Genomic DNA, 18953 nt, shown 5'->3' with positions numbered 1-18953 from the left:
CTCAAAATGAGTCAAAGATCTAAAGTTAAAAGCTAAAACTATAAACTCTTAGAAAAAACAAGGGAAGATCTTCATGAGATTGGATTTGACAATGATTTCTTGGATACAACACCAACAACACAGTCAACAAAAGTAAAAATTAAAGAACTGTTCTTTTCATGAAAGTTTAAAACTTTTTGCATCAAAGGACGCAATCAACAGAGTGAAAAGAAAACCCACAGAATGAAGAAAATATTTCCAAATGATACATCTGATAAGGGATTCAAATCCAGAATAAGCAACTCCTAAAACTCAATGACAAAAACAAACAACTCAATTCAAAAATGAGTATTACCACACGCTGAGCCGCCCTGCAGCTAGGACGCCACGTGCAAGCCGAAGCCGCACCTCCTGCAGGGCTCCTCTCACCAGCCAGGCACCACAGATGAGAGCTACACCCAGGCCAGCACCAGCAGCTCAGCCGCCAGCAGTGGCACCCCCATCTGCAGTTGGCTCTCCTGCTGCTGCTCCCCGGCAGCCAAGTCTGATGACCCAAGTGGCAACCAGTGCAGCTGGCATGGCTGTAGGCTGTGCTATGGGGCACACACTGAGTTATGCCCTTACTGGGAGCTTCAGTGGAGGAAGTAATAGTGAGCCTGCAAAACCTGACATCACTTACCAGCAGCCTCAGGCAACCCGGCCAGCACAGCAGCAGCAGCCTTTTTTCCATGAGATCAAACAGATTTTGGAGTGTGCCCAGAACCAAGATGACATCAACACGCTCTGTGGGGCTTTCAATGAAGTTCTCAAACAGTGCAGACTTGCAAACAGATTGGCCTAATCAAGAAGTTCAAATTGGAGAAATGGAAAAGCAGCTCTCATGGCCAAGTTAATTCACTATTAAAATATAATTGATAGTAAAGGTATAAAGTATAACCATCAGTTAAACCTCTCGTGTGTCATTTGTAGCTTCCTTGCTTCAGAATCGAAATAGAAGAGGGTGTTCTAACTGTGTAGAATTTCATTAAGATGGTGTAGAATTTGGGGCTGGGCAAATGTTTGTGTGCCCTCCTTAAACTGGCTGTTACAATTTTATTCCTTGTGAGTTAATTAGAATAAGGTGATTTTCTTCCAAGAAAATGAATATTTTTCTAGAAGACAAACAAATGGCCAATAAATACATGCCTCAGTCATTTGGAAAATACAAATCAAAACCACAGTGAGATACCACTTCACACAAATTAGAATGGCTATTTTTCATGAAAATAACAAGCATTGGTGATGATGTGGAGAAACTGGAACCCTCATGCATTGCTGGTGGAATGTAAGATGGTTCAGCTGCCGTGGAAAACAGTTTGGCAGTTCCTCTAAAATTCAAAACATAAAATTGCTATATAATCCAGCAATTCCACTCCTCAATATATACTCAAAAGAACTGAAAGCAGGGACTGAAACAGATACTTGTACACCAATATCTCTCAGGATCCATAGGGGACTGGTTCCAGGACCCCCCTTGGATACCCAAATCTGCGGATGCTCAAGTCCCATATATAAAATGGTGTAGTTTTGAGAAAGCAATCAGTAGACATAAGGGAAAAAATAGTGTAGTATTTATATAAACCTATGCATATCCTCCCATATACCTTAAATCATCTCTAGATTACTTATAACACCTAATATACTATAAATGCTATGTAAATCAATGTTAATACTGTATTTTTAAATTTGTATTATTTTATTGTTGTATTTTTTTTTCCAATTTTTTTTTTTTTTTTTTTTGAGACAGAGTCTCACTTCATAGACCAGGCTGGAGTATAGTGGTGTGATCTTGGCTCACTGCAACCTCTGCCTCCCAGGTTCAAGTGATTCTCATGCCTTAGCCTCCCAAGTAGCTGGGATTACAGGCGCACACCACCATGCCCAACTAATTTTGTATTTTTAATAGAGATGGGGTTTCACCATGTTGGCCAGACTGGTCCCGAACTCCTGACCTCAGGTGATCCACCTGCCTCGGCCTCCTAAAGTGCTGGGATTACAGGCATGAGCCACTGCTCCTGGCCATTCCAAGTATTTTTTAATCCATGATTGGTTGAATCCATGGATGCAGAACCCACAAATACTGAGAGACAATGTACTATTCATAGTAGCCAAAAGGCAGACAGGAATGAAATTTCAATACACGCCACAACATGGATAACGCTTGAAAATATTATGGTAAGTGAAATAAGCAGACACAAAAAAAGACAACTATGGTGTGATTCCACCTGTATGAGGTATATAGAATAGGCAAATTCATAGAGACATAAAGTAGAATAGTGGTTACTAGGGACCTAGGGAGAGGGGAGAATGAGGAGTTACTGTGTAATGGGTAGAGTTTCTGTTTGCTGTGATGAAAAACTTCTAAAATGAATAGTGGTGATGGCTGCACAACACTGTGAATGTACTTAATATCAATGAATTAATCATACTCTCCAAATGGTCAAATGATAAATTTTTGTTATGTTTATTTACCACAATAAAATAAAACACTCTAAAAGGGAATTCAGTCCTCAGCAGAGGCCATATCTGCATTTTTCCTGGATCAACCATGGCTCAGTTGGGTTTCAGAGCCTTATTTTCTTTTTCTTTTTTTTTTTTTTTTTTTTTTTTTGAGACAGAGTTTCACTCTTGTTGCCCAGGCTGGAGCGCAATGGCACAATCTTGGTTTATCACAATCTCAGCTCACCGCAACCTCCACCTCCTGGGTTCCAGCAATTCCCCTGCCTCAGCCCCCTAAGTAGCTGGGATTACAGGTGCCTGCCACCACACCCAGCTAATTTTGAATTTTTAGTAGAGACGGGGTTTCTCCATATTGGTCAGGCTGGTCTCGAACTCCCAACCTCAGGTGATCAGCCTACCTCAGCCTCCCAAAGTGCTAGGATTACAGGCGTGAGCTACCGCGCCTGGCCTCAAAGCCTTATTCTTTTATGAATGCTATTCTAGCCTGAAAATAAAATCTTCCTGCAAGTATCAATCACCCTTGAGCCTGTTCATGTGCTGAGAAATAAAGGAGACAAAGAAATAATGGAGAACATAGAAAAATGCAGAGGGAAAATATAAGCAACACAGGCAAACAGGCTTTGTTAACCAAACAAGTACCTTCTGTACTTGTTTCAAGTACTTTGGGAAATTTAAGAAAAATATGTTAAACGCTCAATAAGGACCAGGGGGTTTTAATTTTTTCATGTGAGAGAAGAAAGTCCTTGTAGATATGTACTAATTGTTTCCTTCCCTCTCTCCAATCCATGATTTATGGAATACTTAATGGTCATTTACTACTCACCTACTCACAGGAAACTGGCAGATCTGATATTTGACCCTACTTAGAAGCTGATAAATTGGCCTGTTACCGCTTGCTTCATGGATGTTGGCAAAAGACACAAGACTCATGGGTCAGAGACATGGCCATCCCGGGGGTACAAGTCACCATGAGAAAGGCTAATTAACACGTGGCTTCCAGACTAAAAGCAAATATTAAGGTGCACGTGGTGCCCCTGGAAAGAGAACTTACAATTGTGTGCAGCCATCAAACGAAGCCTACATCATTGAGCAGGGAGCACAGCGGGATCTGTGTGAAAAAAACCTGACAATGCCATTGTGTCCTCCTGGCCAGCTGATACACCTAGGGTTCCCGGTTCAGTTTAAATAATTGAGTCTAGACCTTGATTTGGAATGATGGCCTAAAGGGCAGACAATCCACTTGTCCTGTCTGTACGTGGACTAGTACACCAGAGGAGGAGCGTTCATTCACCCCACAGAATGACAGAGCCACAGCTGTAAGAATGGGTGTGGAGAAGGCAGGGGACAAAGGAGAGTCTGCCTTTGCTACTTCCAGCAGATTTGTCAGCAAGTGTAAGAGAATGGCAATCAAATCACAGTGAAAGTAATCTGGAGGAGGATGGCAGACCTAGAAGTCTTAAATTTCAGGTACTTGCAACAGCTTAAGAGAGCTACTCTGGGTCATTTTCCTTTTTGAGAAAGGCTGCAGAGAAAGATCACTAATATCGCTCACTCCCCTATACCTCCTGAGGTCTAAGGGGTTCCCTTTCCAAGTACCAGGGTTGTTCCTCTTCCTCTACTACTATAAAATCATTGAGGTCCATTTCAGTAGCTATAATGTCACCCTCTGTCCAATTATTCCCTTACCCATACCAAGACCTTTCTTTGGAAGGGTCAAGTACAAGAAGGACAAGGAACTTTTATTAAATGGACAGAGAACACTTCTATTTGTTTGTTTGTGCTGCTATAACAAAGTGCCACAAACTGAGTGAGTGGCTTACACAACAGAAATTTCATTTCTCACAGTTCTGGCAGCTGGAGGTCTAAGATCAAGGTGCTATGGGTTGTTTCTGGTGAGACCTCTCTTCCTAGCTTGTAAATGGTGGCTTCTTGCTGTGTCTTCACATGACCTTTCCTCTGTGCTTGAGTGGAGAGAGAGAGAAATCTCTGGTGTCTGCCCCCCTTCTTTTAAGGACACCAGTTTTATTGGATTATGGTTCCTAATTACCTCTCTAAGGGTTCTATTTCCAAATACAGTCACATTGGGGATTAGGGCTTCAACATGTGAGTTTTAGGGGAACACAATACAACTCACAACAACACTTATTTCCCCACTTTGGTCTGTACATGCCCCCATAGGAGGACTTGGTAAGCAGTCTATTCAAACATGTGTTCATTATTTTTAGGACCTAAGGCCATGTTACTCCAATAAGAAAATCTAGGTGGCTAAACCAGAATAAAGTTTGAATTCTCTGGGGTTCCCTTTTGGCTGGGCTGTTACCCAGAGGGTGCCCCCACAAAGCAAACCCGGAACTGCCACTTGGGGAAAGAAGAGAGCATTGTCCCCAGTTTTCATAAGAGCAGAAATCCAAATTTTCAAAATAGGTTTGTTGCAAGACCATCCCCCAGGGCTTCTTCCTGCACATTTTAAGGTCAAAGATACTGACTCCCTATGTTCTAGACTCTTTTTTCCAGAATGTTTGTCTGGCAAACAGCCTTGGAGGATAATTATGTCTCCCTCTAGAGTAAAGAGAGTGTTGTTAAATTTTCAGTGTAATAATGTTTTATTCTAGAGCAAAGATCAGACACACTCATTTCCCACTAATGGAGATTTGGGATTCTTAAGCTTGAGGTTCCTTTCTTGTACACAACCTAATGAATGCTCAGATTTCATCTGCCCCCCATCACATTACCCCAGGGGAACTGGGCTTGGGGAACTGGTGTAAATATACTAAACTCTGGCTACCGCTATTGCCTTGCCATGAGACATAAACTCCTTTGTCTCTGAGCCAAGTGTCTCATGTCTTCTACCAACACCCATGAAACTATGGCAAGCTCACTTGTTAGCTTGCAAGTAGGATAAAACCTCAGACTTTTCACATTCCCTTTTTTTTTTTTTTTTTTTTTGAGACAGGCTCTTGCTCTGTCATCTAGGCTGCAGAACAGAGGTGCAATCATAGCTCACTGTAGCCTCAACCTCCCAGGCTCAAGTGATCCTCCCACCTCAGCCTCCTAAGTAGCTGGGAGTGTGTCCTGGCATGTCACCATGCCTAGCTAATTTTTTAATTTTTTTGTAGAGATAGTCTTACCATGTTGCACAGGCTGGGCTTCACACTTCTTTTTTCTTTTTTGACAGAGTCTCCCTCTGTCACCCGGGATGGAGTGCAGTGGTGTGATCTTGGCTCACTGCAACCTCTACCTCCCAGGTTCAAGCAATTCTCCTGCCTCAGCTTCCTGAGTAGGTGGGAATACAGGTATGCACCACCAGGCCCAGCCAATTTTTGTATTTTTGGTAAAGATGGGGTTTTGCTTTGTTGGCCAGGCTGGGCTCAAACTCCTGACCTCAGATGATCCACCCACCTTGGCCTCTCAAAGTGCCGGGATTACAGGCATGAGCCACCGTGCCCATCCATTTCACACTTCTTGATGATCACTCTCACATTTTTTGTCCTGATCATTACCATGGAAGCAACCAAGAGAAGATAATTCCTTTCTGGAGACAACCAAATTCAGTGACCAAACGGCCTCGCTATGGTGCATGGACCAGGACATGGTGAGAGAGTAGAGTGAGAAATATTTTTCAGTTAGTTTTTGAGGAGGCAGTTTCAATATTCAACACAGGAAGCTTGTGAATGGTAGGAAACTGTGCTGATCCATTTGTGTTGCTACAGAAGAATGCCTGAAACTGAGTAATTTATAAAGAAAAGAGGTTTATTTGGCTCATGGTTCTGCAGGCTGTACAGGAAGCATGGCACCAGCATCTACTTCTGGTGAGGACTCAGGAAACTTAAAAACATGGCGGAAGGCAAAGGGGGAGCCCGTGTATCACATGGTGAGAGACAGCAAGAGAGACAGCAGGAAGCTCCAGGCTCTTTTAAACACTCAAATCTTGCATGAACTCATGGAGCAAGAACTCACTCATTACTGCAAGGATGGCACCAAGCCATTCATAAAGGATCTGCCCCCATGATCCAAACACTTCCCACCAGACCCTACCTCTAACTTCAGGGATTATGTGTTAACATAAGATTTGGAGGGGACAAACATCCAAACCATATCAGGAACACATAAATACTCCATCAAATACCTTGATTATTAGGCCACGGTTGACTCCCCTTTGAAAAACTGCTCCTCATTGTCAGAATGCAAATGGTCCAGAAAACCAGACACATGATATGGATCAGTTTCACAGGCTACAGTGGTCTGACAGGAGTTGGCTGATTAGACTAGAACAATAACGCAGTAGCCTGATGGAGTGTCAACAATGGTGAAGCACCACTGGTAGCCCTCAGAGGGGTCAGGGATCCAGTGTAGTCAATCCACCAGGAGCAGTGAAGGGCAGTGTCCCATGCAACACAGTCTCCCATTCTGTGAGGGGAGGAAGGTTGGATGGCTGGAGTATGGAGACTACAGCGTAGTTCTGAAAAAGTTTCAGCAAGGGTAATGGAGGGTCCTAGAGCCAAAGTGACCTGTTAGAGATATCCAAGAACAGATCTTAGAATCCCTGCTGTATTCAACCATTCTCGGGGAGCAGCCATGAGCAGTGTGTCCTCTACATCCATATAGTGATAGATATCAGAACTCACCATCTAGAACCATGTTCGACCACACTCTCTGCAAGTAGAAAACCTAAAAGATTCCTTCTCATGGCCACCACAACCAGCTACGGTTAACAAAAGGATTCCATAAGATGGATACCAAAAGAAATAGAAAGAATAATAAGACCTACTATTTGATAGCACAACAGGGTGACTATTGTCAATAACAGCTTAATTGTACACTTTAAAATAACTTAAAGAATGTAATTGGTTATGTGCCACTCAAAGGAAAAATGCACATTGCATGCCTATATCAAAACATCTCATGTGCCTCATAAACATATACACCTACTATGTACCCACAAACTTTTTTTTTTTTTTTTTGAGACAGAGTCTCGCTCTGTCGCCCAGGCTGGAGTGCAGTGGCACGATCTCGGCTCACTACAAGCTCCGCCTCCTGGGTTCACGCCATTCTCCTGCCTCAGCCTCCTGAGTAGCTGGGACTACAGGCACTCGCCACCACGCCCGGCTAATTTTTTGTATTTTTAGTAGAGGCAGGGTTTCACCATGTTAGCCAGGATGGTCTCGATCTCCTGACCTCGTGATCCACCCACCTCTGTCTCCCAAAGTGCTGGGATTACAGGCGTGGGCCACCACGCCCAGTCACAAACTTTTTTTTAATTTAAAAAAAGATACCATAAGAAATTCTATTAAAGGCCAGGGATGGTGACTCACGCCTGTAATCCCAGCACTTTGGGAGGCCGAGGCAGGTGGATCACGTGAGGTCAGGAGTTCGAGACCACCCTAGCCAACATGCCACAACCCCATCTCCACTATAAATAAAAAATTAGCTGGGCATGGTGGTGGGCACCTGTAATCGCAACTACTCGGGAGGCTGAGGCAGGAGAATCACTTGAACCCAGGAGATGGAGGTTGCAGTGAGCCCTGAGATGGCACCACTGCACTCCAGCCTGGATGACAGAGTAAGACTCCATCTCAAAAACAAACAAAGAAGGAAGGAAGAAAGGAAGGAAGGAAGGAAGGAAGGAAGGAAGGAAAAGAAAGAAAAAAAAAGAAATTCTATTACAAAGAACAAAGCAGGCATGGTGGCTCACACCTGTAATCCCAGCACTTTGGGAGGCTGTGGCAGGCGGATCAGTTGAGTCTAGGAGTTCGAGTCCAGCCTGGCCAACATGGTGAAACCCTGTCTCTACCAAAAATACAAAATTGTATGCAAAAGTTAGCCGGGTGTGTTGGCCCACACCTGTAGTCCCACCTACTCTGGAGGCTGAGGTAGGAGAATCACTCGAGCCCAGGAGGGAGAGGTTGCAGTGAGCCAAGATCATACCACTGCACTCCAGACTGGGCGACAGAGTGAGACCCTGTCTTAAAAATAAATAAGTAAAAATAAAAGAACAAAGGAAGTGAGATTCTTTGGAGTCTTATTTAGAATAAGTCTATTTAGAATAATGTGCTAACAGACATTATATATATATATATGTGTGTGTATTTTAAATATGTAAAAGGAACTAAGCAGAGTATCATAAGTACTGTCAATTTCTAATACAGAAATATTTATAATTTATAAAAAGATTCTTCAAGGTATTAAAAACATCTGTAAAGCTCTGGAGAGAAAAGCACAATAAAAGGTATGTAATTTTTTCAGTGTATGGATTATCTTTTTCTTTTCTCTGTAACTAAAAACAGCCTGAAGGACTTTTTGTTGTTGGCCTCTTTTCTGTCTGTGGAAATCAGACAAGTAAGAGGAAGGAGTAGAGAAACAGCTCCCTTCCTATCTCACAGCCCAGATGGACGAGGCCTCCCTTTGACTGTCAGGAACCGGGATCTGGTGAGAGGGAGAAAAGAGGAGTGGGAGTTGCAGCAGGCCTAGTAAGGGCATCAAAATGTCTTATCACCCACCTACCCAAGTGTCAATTCTTCTAAAAGATGTATTGGGATATAAAAACACCCCCTTACAGTATACAATTTATTCCCAAAGTATATTCACAGGGTTGTATAACACCATCACCACAATCTGAGTTTAGGATATTCACATCATCCCAAATAGAATCCCACTGGTAATGACTCCCTCAACAACTACATACACACACATGCAAACACACACACACCAGCCCTAGAAAACCATTCACTACTTTTTTGTTCTTTCTTTTCTTTTCTTTTTTTTTTTTTTTTTTGAGACAGGGTCTCCCTCTCACCCAGGCTGGAAGGCAGTCACATGATCTCAGCTCACCACATCCTCTGCCTCCCGGGTTCAAGCAATTCTCCTGCCTCAGTCTCCCTAGTAGCTGGGAGTATCGGCGTGTGCCACTAGGCCAAGATAATTTTTGTATTTTTAGTAGAGATGGGGTTTTGCCATGTTGGCCAGGCTGGTCTCGAACTCCTGGCCTCAAGTGATCTGCCCGCCTCAGCCTCCCAAAGTGCTGGGATCACAGGTGTGAGCCACTATATCCCGCCATTCATCTACTTTCTATGTCTATAGATTTGCCTATTCTGGACATTCAGATAAAGAGAACCATATAATATGTGGTCTTCTATGCCTAGCTTCACTTACTTAGCTTGTTTTCAAGGTTTATCCATGTCACAGCACGTATCAGTACTTCATTCCTCTTCATTGCTGAATTGTACTCCACTGTACTGGTGGATATACCACATTTTGTCTATTCATTCATCATTCGATAGACATTTGAGCTATTTCCACTTGTTGGCTACTATGAATAATGCTACTAAGAACGTTCTTGTATAAGTCTTTGCGTGGACATGTGTTTTTAATTTTCTTTGGCATATATGTAGTCACGAAATTGCAGGACACATGTGGTAACTCTATGGTTAACATTTTGAGAAACTACCAAACTGCCTTCCACAGCAGCTGACCAAAAGTGTGCAAGGGTTCCAATTTCTCCATATCCTGGTCAACACTTGTTATTGTCTTTCTTTAATATCGCCATCCCAGTGGGCTTGCAGTGGCATCTCATTGTGGTTTTGATTTGCATCTCTCTAGTAACTAATGATGGGCAGCATCTTTCCATGTGCTTATTGGCCATTTGTATATCTTCTTTGGATAATTGGCTGCTCAAATCGTTTCCCATTGTTTAACTGGATGACTTATCTTTTTGTTGTTGACTTGTAAGAGCTCTTTATATATTCTGGATATCAGTTTCTTATCAGATATATGATTTCCAAATATTTTCTCCCATTCTTTGGGTTATCTTTTCATTTTCCTGATGTACCATTTGCAGCACAAAAGGTTTCAATTTTTATATAGTCTTATTTTTCTATGTTTTACTTGGTTTCTTGCACTTCTGATGTGATTACTAAGCATTGACTAATCCAAGGTCACATTTACTCTTAGGTTTTCTTCTAAGAATGTAATAATTTTTGCTCTTTCATCTAGGTCTATGGTCTATTTTGAGTTGATTTTGTATGTAAGAAAGAAGTTCAATTCTATTCTTTTGCATGTGGGTATCCACTTCTTCCAGGACCATACATTGAAAAGGCTAATTTTTGCCTCATTGAACTGCATGCCAATTTTAAGCAAAAAATGATTGTTTTCTATGACTGCAGTCCGAGAGATGGATAACCAGGCTCATTGACTCAGTCTTCTCACATCCCAGAATTTCTAGCACTTGCTGTTTTGTGACAGAAACCTCCTCCAAACACATTTGTTACCTAAACAAACACAAGAACTGTACTTAACCTTGCTGAACTACATAAGAATTTGAACCACTTCTGTTTGCTATAAATACTCAGTGCTGTGAAAGAGGCTGTTGGTTTCTATTGAAACTCAATTCTAGAGTATTTGTCTGGGAAGCTGGGGGACTGATTTTCCTGTTTTACCCATGACCTCTCCCAATAAATGCATTTATTAATTTCCATGAATTGTTGTGGCTGGTGGGAGGTATGCAGCAGCCGCCAGTTGTATGGCTAGAACACGCAGGCTGCCAACAGAAGGCCACAAAGACTACTGAATCTCTCTTCCCAATTTCATCGCTGCCGTGGCCCCTGTGAATTCATGCCCCTCCTGGGCCTTCCACCTTACTGCAGAGAGACTAATGGGGACATAGAAGGATTCTTCAGGCTAATCCCACTGCAGCAGTTCTAAAACATCAGATGAGATTGTTGCCCTCAAGGTGGTTCACAGAAGACCAGAGCCGGATAATAGTTAAATAGGACTGTGCTCAACTCCAAACACAGCAAGAGAAAGTGAGGATTTTATAGCCAAGGACCAGGGTGAGGGTCAGTGGATGGAAAATTATTAAGAGGAAATATCAGAGGTAAGAGGGAATCTGGTTGAACCAACATGAGAGGCTGAAGGCAGGCCAGGGTGATCAGCCATCAGTGGGATAGTAGGGCGTGAGGAAGCTGATAAGATACTGAGAATGATTAGATATCAACAGTGACCAGATATCGATGGCGGGGGATTCTGACTAAACCAACTTCAAGGTATTCTCTCTAAAGCTGGGTGATGCGAAAACGGACAAAAAGTCCAAAAGTCAAGGCCTCATCAGGAATAAGAACAAGTGGAGGCTGAGCCGGTCAGGGAGAGACCCTCTGTCAGTGGACCAACTCATGCAAGCCACTTGGTGCATTAAAGGCACTCAAAAAAAAAAAAAAAAAACAAAAAAAAAAAAAACCAAACCTATCGATAGAAAACATTAAAGATTTAACTCAAAGCCTAGATTTGTTGAATGGGACTCCACAGGGAGAGAAAAAAAAAACCTATTGAAGTGGATTTTTAAAAGTCTACAATCTCAGATGAAGAGTTATCATTATTTTAGAGAAGTTCATCTCTATTTCAACCTCTACTGATCTTTCAGACTGCACTGTTCATTCTAATTCTTATACTACAAAGTCAGAGCAGCAGATACTCTAGGGAAAGAATGCTTGCACCATGAAATCCACAAGTCCTGGGCACGGCCTGGAGACAAAATGTCCAGGTCCCCCACCCAGTCAGGGTGCCAGATGGTGCCTGCTCCTCCCTAGGTAGGGACATGGAAAAACGTAGAATGCCAGGATCTTAAATCTGTAAGAGTAAAGATTCAGGAAATTCCCTTATTTACAGATAAGACAACTAAGGCCCAGAGTATTAAGGGGTTTGACCTATGCCACACAGGGATTTGAAGTTGATGCAGACATATCTGGAGTGTACTAATGTTTTTCGTTTAAATCACAGATGGAAGATGGTTTTTCATTCAAAATCTGATACTTCAAGCATGCCACTGCCATATCCAAACTTTTAAGCTGATGTTTTGATAATGAACATTAAGTGCTAGGTAAGATGGGGCAGGGTGGTATTTAGTTACTACAGCTTCAAACCAACCAAATATAAATATAATTTCTAGCTACGTTATTGAAACATAAAAGACATCCTCCAATACCTTTTTCTCTGCATTACAAGCATTACAATGAGAGGTCAGTTGACCTTTGTTCCCTGGATTATTCTGACATTGTTCAAAGAGCCTCCCAGTTTGCAGCTCACAGAGCCCAGATGCTAGCCACCCCTGACCACAGGTCCCCAGACCTTACTGTCAAATTCAGCAATTATTTTCTGTCTCTGTCTCTGCAGCTGCACTCAGAAGACTGCTTTTGTGGACCACCAGGAATTTCCTGTGATAGAATATCAGAAAGCTACTGGTGACTCGGAGGAGGTGACTTCACAGGGCAAAAGTTCCCTTTCTACAATAAACATTCTCAGTGTGGCCATGTGGGAGACTTCCTACACAGACCCCACACCTCCCAGCCACTTGTCATCTTGACACCAAATAGCCAGAAAAAAGAAATAGAACCATTTGTAAGAGGTCATCTTTTTTTAAAATGAACTTGCCTGTGGGTTCTGAGTATGTTATATCATCACGAAAAGCCATGGAAAAAGCTTACCTGAAAATGATTTTAAGAAAACATATGGGCTTTTTAGGGGCCAGGTGCGGTGGTCACGCCTCTAATCCCAGCACTTTGGGAGGCTGAGGCAGGTGGATCGCGGATCACAAGGTCAGGAGATCAAGACCATCCTGGCTAACATGGTGAGCCAGGAATGACTGTTGGGGAAGTAAAGGGCTGAGTGCATCGGCTTCCCGTAGGGGTTCTGTGACTGAGAAGTCCGTGTGCTAGGGAGGGAGCACAGCCCCACTTTCCTCTCAAACATGTTGCAAGATGCCTCAAGAGGCTTAAGGGCCTTATAATCATTGGGCAGCCTCATCCTTCACTTAGAACTGTGAATTGGCTTGCTTATTTGCCTTGTAAAGCCCATATGTTTATTTTATCTTATTTTACTCTGTCACCCAGGCTGGAGTGCAGTGGCGCGATCTTGGCTCACCGCAAGCTCCGCCTCCTGGGTTTACGCCATTCTCCTGCCTCAGCCTCCTGAGTAGCTGGGACTACAGGCACCCGCCACCACGCCCGGCTAATTTTTTGTATTTTTAGTAGAGACAGGGTTTCTCCGTGCTGATCAGGCTGATCTCGAACTCCCGATCTCAGGTGATCTGCCCGCCTCGACCTCCCAAAGTGCTGGGATTACAGGCATGAGTCACTGTGCCCAGCCTATCCTGTGTTTTAATAGTATCATAGATTCTCACCCACAGAATCTCATTCTTAGAAGTTGCTAGTATTATCATTTGCACATTTTTAAAAACTGTCTCGTTAGCATAATAGAGGAAGAATCCATCCAAGAGGAGCTTTAAACTCATCCATATTCTAAGCAAGGACTCTTGCCCATACACCTGGTTGCCCCTTCTTCCTAGCTTATGGCTTTGACCTCATGACTTTCTCTTGTCCCCTTTGGTCAATATTTCCCATTCACATGATCAGTCTCCCCAAGGAACTAATAAGCTCCTCTCCCTTTTGTAAAACAGGACCTAATGCTTTGGTTAGGCTTGAGTTTTCCCAGGCTCGTGTGTGTGTCTGTGTGTGTGTCTGTATGTGTGTGTTTACGTATGTGTGTTCTCTCACACACACACCACCGTGGGGGGCCTAGAGCCCTCACCAGGCTTTCTGTAAAGAGTTAACGACTGACTGGGTGTGGTGGCTCACGCCTGTAATCCCAGCAATTTGGGAGGCTGAGGTGAGCTGATCACCCGAGGTCAGGAGTTCCAGAGCAGTCTGGCCAACATGGTGAAACCACATCTGTACTAAAAATACAAAAATTAGTGGGGCATGGTGGCACACGCCTGTAATCTCAGCTAGTCGGGATGCTGAGGCATGAGAATCACTTGAACCTGGGAGGTGGAGGTTGCAATGGGCTGAGATGGTGCCACTGTGCTCCACCCTGGGCAACAGAGCCAGACTCAGTTTCAGTCAAAAAAAAAAAAAAAAAAAAAGTCACAGTAGCTAGGACCAGCTGCAGTTGGAGCAGGCGGCTGCCCTCGCAGGGCCATTCCTGTTCCTTGCAGCCCCACAGGCCCTCTCTCCCCTAAGGGTCGAGTAGGAGACCAGCGGTATAAGCAGCAAACACAGAGTTACACGTATCTTTGGCACCATCCCTGACAGAGCCTGGGCTGGATTCATCACAGTTCTCCTAACGGCTTCCGCGTATGAGGCGTGAACTTCACCATCTCCATCTTGATTTTGACCTGTTTCTACGGGAACTGGGATCACGGGCAGGGCTTTGCAACACAACACTGGCACCGATTTCACCTTTTCTGGGTGAAATACAGATTTGGTTGAATGACGGTCGCTTCCACTGCCTCCCGCTGAGGATTTGGCAGGGGGCTTCTTTCAAGGCCACAAGTGTGGGTGACCCAACCCCACCTCAGGCGGGCATGAAAGTACAGGCCATGGAAGCGTCCGACCAAGGGTGATGAAAACGGAAGTAGCGGGCACCACAGACACATGATTCCAGACCCCTCTTCATCCAGATTGTGGCTTGAGCCCTCAAAAATGACGTGGTTCCCATCCCTGCATCCCACACCACAGCCCCAGGACTCTCCCGGCCCCGGCAGCGCCGTCTGTGGCGAAGGCACACAGCACAGACTGTAGGTTTTGGGGCTGAGCCAAGAGCTACCAGGCTTCGCAGCAGCGACTGGCTGCGGCTCCATGCTACACCGGGCGTACTCCTCGCGCTCTGCCGGGGGCTCCACTCCCAAGCTGCTCCCCGTTTTCTTTCACTCATGATGTCTCCTTTCCCCGGATTCCTGGATTCAAACTTGACTTTCACGCATTGTCTCGCTTCCTCCTAGCCAGCCTTCTAACCCCACCAAATCGCTGCACATTGAAATCTGCAAACGCATGCTTTAGGTAGAATAAACCGGCACTGCTCTATTCCCTACAGAATGTTCTGGAAGGATCTAGACAAGGGGACCCAGGCAGCCCCCAAGCCTGGAGGACACAACTGGGAACTGGAGTGGAGTAACCAGGGTGCAGCGCCAGGTCTCAGCCTGTAAACCTTTCTAAAAGTACTCTACCATCAGTGGCCTCTGAGGCCCTCATCTTCGAAAATTTCTGGTCAACAAGATGGCTTCTGAGCACTTACTTGGTGCCAGGCATAAAATAGCCCAGATCCGGGCCTTGGTGGACTTGGCATAACGAGGACGGCAGACAGAAATCAAATAATTATAAAAATAAACTTTAAAGGGTCTGAAGTGCTCCAGAGGAAAACTCAAACGGGCTCTAAAGGCAAATAACACGGCCTGGGTATTGTGAAGGCATGAACTTTCCCAACAGCCCGGGAGCTTAGCCTGGTTAAGGAAGTGTCACCGTTGTGCCTATGGGGAATCACCCCAAAGCGTGGGTGCGGGCGCAGCAGGGCTGCGGGAGGCCCGGGCATCACACAGCCCACAGGCTCCGGGAAAACGCTAGAGCGGAGGCGCCCGCTTAGGCCCCGGCTCTCACCCCCGTCCCGGTGAAGTCGATGCAGCCCTGCCTGCTGCCACCATTCAGTACGCCTGGTGTCTTCCGCAGCAGCAGCAAAACTGATCCTGGAGAATGTAAGCAGAAAAGTATGCCCTGCATTTCTCAGACTACCTGAAGAGAGGCGAGAATTGCGCTCAGAAAACTGCAAGAAACGCGGTGGCCCAGGTGGGAGGAGTCCAGCCAAAATCACAGCAGAAGCGGAAGCCGGTGAGTAATCCTCACGGCCCCTCCTTCCCTCCCCCCACCCCCACGAGCTCAGCGTGCAGGCCCCAGGGTCAGCCTGTTTCCTTCACTTCTTAGTTCTTTTTTTTTTTCTTTTCTTTTCTTTTCATACGGAGTCTTGCTCTGTCACTTAGGCTGGAGTGCAGTGGCACGGTCTTAGCCCACGGCAACCTCCACCTCCTGGATTCAAACGATTCTCTTGCCTCAGCCTCCCGAATAGCTGGGATTACAGGCTCACGCCACCACACCAGGCTAAGTTTTGTATTTTTACTAGAAAAGGGGTTTCACCACGTTGGCCAGGCTAGTCTGGAACTCCTCGCCTCAAATGATCCTCCCGCCTCGGCCTCCCAAAGTGCTGGGATTACAGGCGTGAGCCACGGCGCCCAGCCTTCACTTCTTAGTTCTATCACTTACTATGAATAGCTGTGCAACCTTGAGCAAGTTGATTAACCTCTCTGTGCCTTGGTTTCCTCATCTCCAAAATAAACCTTTTAAAATGCCATATTTCAACAAATCTAAAGTGCTGTCAATTTTATGATGTTCTAATACTTTATGAGCCACTAAGAAGAAAAACACTGCCAGTTAAACTATGACACAAGCTTTCACATCACTTCAAATTTTTATCTTATATATCATTAAAAATCCTTAATTAGGCGGGGCACGGTGGCTCACACCTGTAATCCCAGCACTTTGAGAGGCCGAGGCAGACAAATCACTTGAGGTCAGGAGTTCAAGACCAGCCTGGCCAACTTAGTGAAACCCCTGTCTCTACTAAAAATACAAAAAGTAGCCTGGCATGGTAGTGCACACCTGTAACCCCAGCTACTCAAGAGGCTGAGGTGGGAAGATCACCTGAGCCTAGGAGGTTGAGGCTGCAGTGAGCCAAGATCACGCCACTGCACTCCAGCCTGGGCAACAGAGCAAGACTCTATCTTAAAAAAAAAAAAAAAAAAGCCTTAATTAGACTTTATTTAGATACAGACTTTAATTAGACTTTATTAGATACCTGTATCTAATAATGTCATTCTTATATACACACAAAAAGGAGCATACAATTTTTAAAACCAGTTAGGATAGTTCTAGATCTTTTTCAATTCAGAGTCCAAGTCTCATGGGGAGAGAACCGTGTATTAGGTGTCAAGGTCAGAAGCAGAATCCAGCATTCCAAATTCTACCACCTGCGGTCTGGTCATTGTGGTCCATGAGTTTCCACTGAAACGTCATTGCTGTCTGTGCCATCAGGACACCGGCAGCATTGTCTCCTGGACCTTCATCAAACCTCAAGATACCTCTTCTGCAAGTTCTGGTGTGCTGTTTCCTTGACCTTACCTGGGGTGTCAAGAAGCTTTCCGAACACAGCCACAGTCCCTTCCAAATGATCCTTCTGGGGCTGTTATCTGAAACAGCGGAGACTGGCATCCTTTTATGCCAACAAGAAGAAAACTAAGTGCGTGCATCATGGACAAGGATGACCGTGGGACTGACGGCCATCTGATCACACAGGAGGACCACAAGATGCTCCCTGGAACTGAGCCCCATCTCAGCACTGACTACAGACAGGCATTCCTACCAGCCCCAGGAAGAGGGCTGCAAGGGGTGAGTTAATTTACATAAATAACTTAGACGTAGGCCTGGCACACAGAAAGCACTCAATAAATGTCAGTTATGTGTGTGTGTTGGAAGAAATACTGTAGTAAATTATGAGTGTTTTATAAAGTTGAGATTTTCGTTTTGTTTTGTAGAATGAGCGGGGCTTATGCATACCTGCAAGATAAGGAAAATGAGCTCAACGACTCCACCATTTACATGCTTTCAAAAGCAATTTATAATTTGGGGAGGGCTATGAGGGAGAGGAATAGATAAGCAAAATAATCTTTCTTTGGTTCTGCCAGACAGCCAGGCTGTCCTCTTGATGAAAATGAAATGTACATAACCACATAGCTAGGATTCAGACCAGCTCGAAGAAGTCACAGCACTCAGGGATATTCCTTATGGTTCAGTGCAAGTGTCTAAATAACCTTTCCGGCCATGCGCGGTGACTCACGCCTGTAATCCTAGCACTTTGAGAGGCCAAGGCGGGTGGATCACCTGAGGTCAGGAGTTTGAGACCAGCCTGGCTAACATGGTGAAACCCTGTCTCTACTAAAAATACAAAAATTAGCCAAGCATGGTGGTGGGCACCAGTAATCCCAGCTACTCAGGAGGCTGAGGCAGGAGAATCGCTTGAACCCAGGAGGCGTAGGTTGCAGTGAGCTGAGATCAGGCCGTTGCACTCCAGCCTGGGCAACAAGAGTGAAACTCCATATAGAAAATAAATAAATAAATAAATAAATAACTTTTCCCCCAATTTTCTCCACTTCCAATGATTTAAATTTATCTCAGTTATCATGTAGTGTACTTAGGAACTAAAAACAGCCTTGTTGGTTTTCTTTGTGTTCTGATTTGGAACACTGGGTTCTGCTTCTGACCTTGCCACCCAGTACACAGTCCTCGCCCTGCAAGAGCTCATTTAGAGATGGAAAAGATTCTTCCCGTGGAGGAGCTGTCAGAATAGGGAGTGGGAACAAAGACCAGGACACCGTCTCCCAGTTCCTGCTGCATGAGTAATCAGAAAGCCACAGAAGGCAGTGTGGCTCAGCTGGCCCAGGCTGGTGTGCTCAACTGGAAAAGCCTTTATTTCACAATCCTTTTTGAGTAATAGAAAATATTTTAACCCTTAAACACCATCAGTCATTTGTCCATGCGTTTATTTTCAGTACAATTTGGTATTTCTAAGACTATTTGAAATCTGGATTTGGCAACTCACTGGCTATA

The 18953-nt window shown here is 44.5% G+C and overlaps 1 pseudogene; it reads left to right on the top strand.

Moving 5' to 3' along the window:
* The first annotated feature begins 241 nt into the window (after nt 1-241).
* LOC101022339 lies at nt 242-1207 on the top strand (annotated as a pseudogene).
* Nucleotides 1208-18953: the final 17746 nt, after the last annotated feature.

Source organism: Papio anubis, chromosome 8 (assembly GCF_008728515.1).
Source record: "Papio anubis isolate 15944 chromosome 8, Panubis1.0, whole genome shotgun sequence".
NCBI classification, from domain to species: domain Eukaryota; kingdom Metazoa; phylum Chordata; class Mammalia; order Primates; family Cercopithecidae; genus Papio; species Papio anubis.
This window is presented reverse-complemented; position numbering and strand designations above follow the sequence as displayed.